Raw genomic sequence first — 1,066 nt, 5'->3', positions numbered from 1 at the left:
CACAATCTCCCCTATCTCCCGTAGGGTGAAGACATGGTGGGCAGGGCAACAACCAGCCCCCAGGGTCCCTATGAACAATCGAAACTACAAGTGGACTGGGAGCATCTTGTAACATGGACTCCCTTCGCCTTCCTCCTTCTCGTCTTGCCATTCTACGTTCGTGTGTCGAGATATGACAAGCTTCCTAGTTTGTCACTTTCGAGACTTGGAACCCTGAAAGTGGTGAGCACGTTTTGTTTCATTTTAGGATTATTTCTATGTTGTGTTTTACCAATGACACAATCATGTGTCGCTTTATCGACAAAACGAAATCTGGTAACAAGCTCAACTGTTCTTTGTACCTGATAAATTCAAACGCACAATAAAATGTATTCACGATATCCTACACTTGGGAGTAGTAGGGAAGAAGGGTCATTGCGTTTCTGTATAATCCAATGGCTTCGCAAAATATCCCATGAAATGGTTAGTACCTTTTGTTATTCGATGACCATGATGATAGATGATGATGATGATGATGATGATGATGATGATGATGATGATGATGATGATGATGATGATGATGATGATTTATCACATCAAATCAGCCTCATCACATAGACAGTAACAGCAGCCGTAGAAGCATCAGCAACAACAAAGAAAAAAATATCAACAGCACAACTATCACCCCCTCCCCTTTTTTTCTCAACAAGAAAAAAAACCACACACGAAAAGTGCTAAAGTATGAGACGTTCAAACCTTTCAGTGTGGGTGGATGGCGGGTGCTCTGGTGAGGTTTGCTCCTTCTTTCTTATCAAACATCTATCATCCTGATCTCTTCCTCTTTCTTTTTTTGTGTTTCTTACTCTCGTGTAACACCTCTAATCTTCGGCACTTATATTATGACCTGATTGTGTTGCAATCTCAAATGTGCTCCTGCCGAATAGCGCCGAAACATAGCCCACTGTATGCAGTCTAAAAATAAACGCCATAGACTGTGCACTATTCCATGCCAAAATTATGTGGGCCCCGGAGCAATCCAGCGGAGTGCTCTAGTGAATTGTGATTGGTTCATTGTCTTGTCGCTATT

At 42.0% G+C, this 1,066-nt stretch overlaps 1 protein-coding gene across 1 annotated transcript in view; it reads left to right on the top strand.

Annotated features, from left to right (window-relative positions):
- The window catches only part of LOC101848682 (canalicular multispecific organic anion transporter 2), a gene marked incomplete in the record, with an annotated part of 41,034 nt that overhangs the window by 7,058 nt on the left and 32,910 nt on the right, over positions 1-1,066 (top strand).

This window comes from Aplysia californica, unplaced genomic scaffold, assembly GCF_000002075.1.
Source record: "Aplysia californica isolate F4 #8 unplaced genomic scaffold, AplCal3.0 scaffold00473, whole genome shotgun sequence".
NCBI lineage: Eukaryota > Metazoa > Mollusca > Gastropoda > Aplysiida > Aplysiidae > Aplysia > Aplysia californica.
Note: the sequence above shows the minus strand (reverse complement) of the source record. Positions and strands in the feature narration are given on the sequence as shown.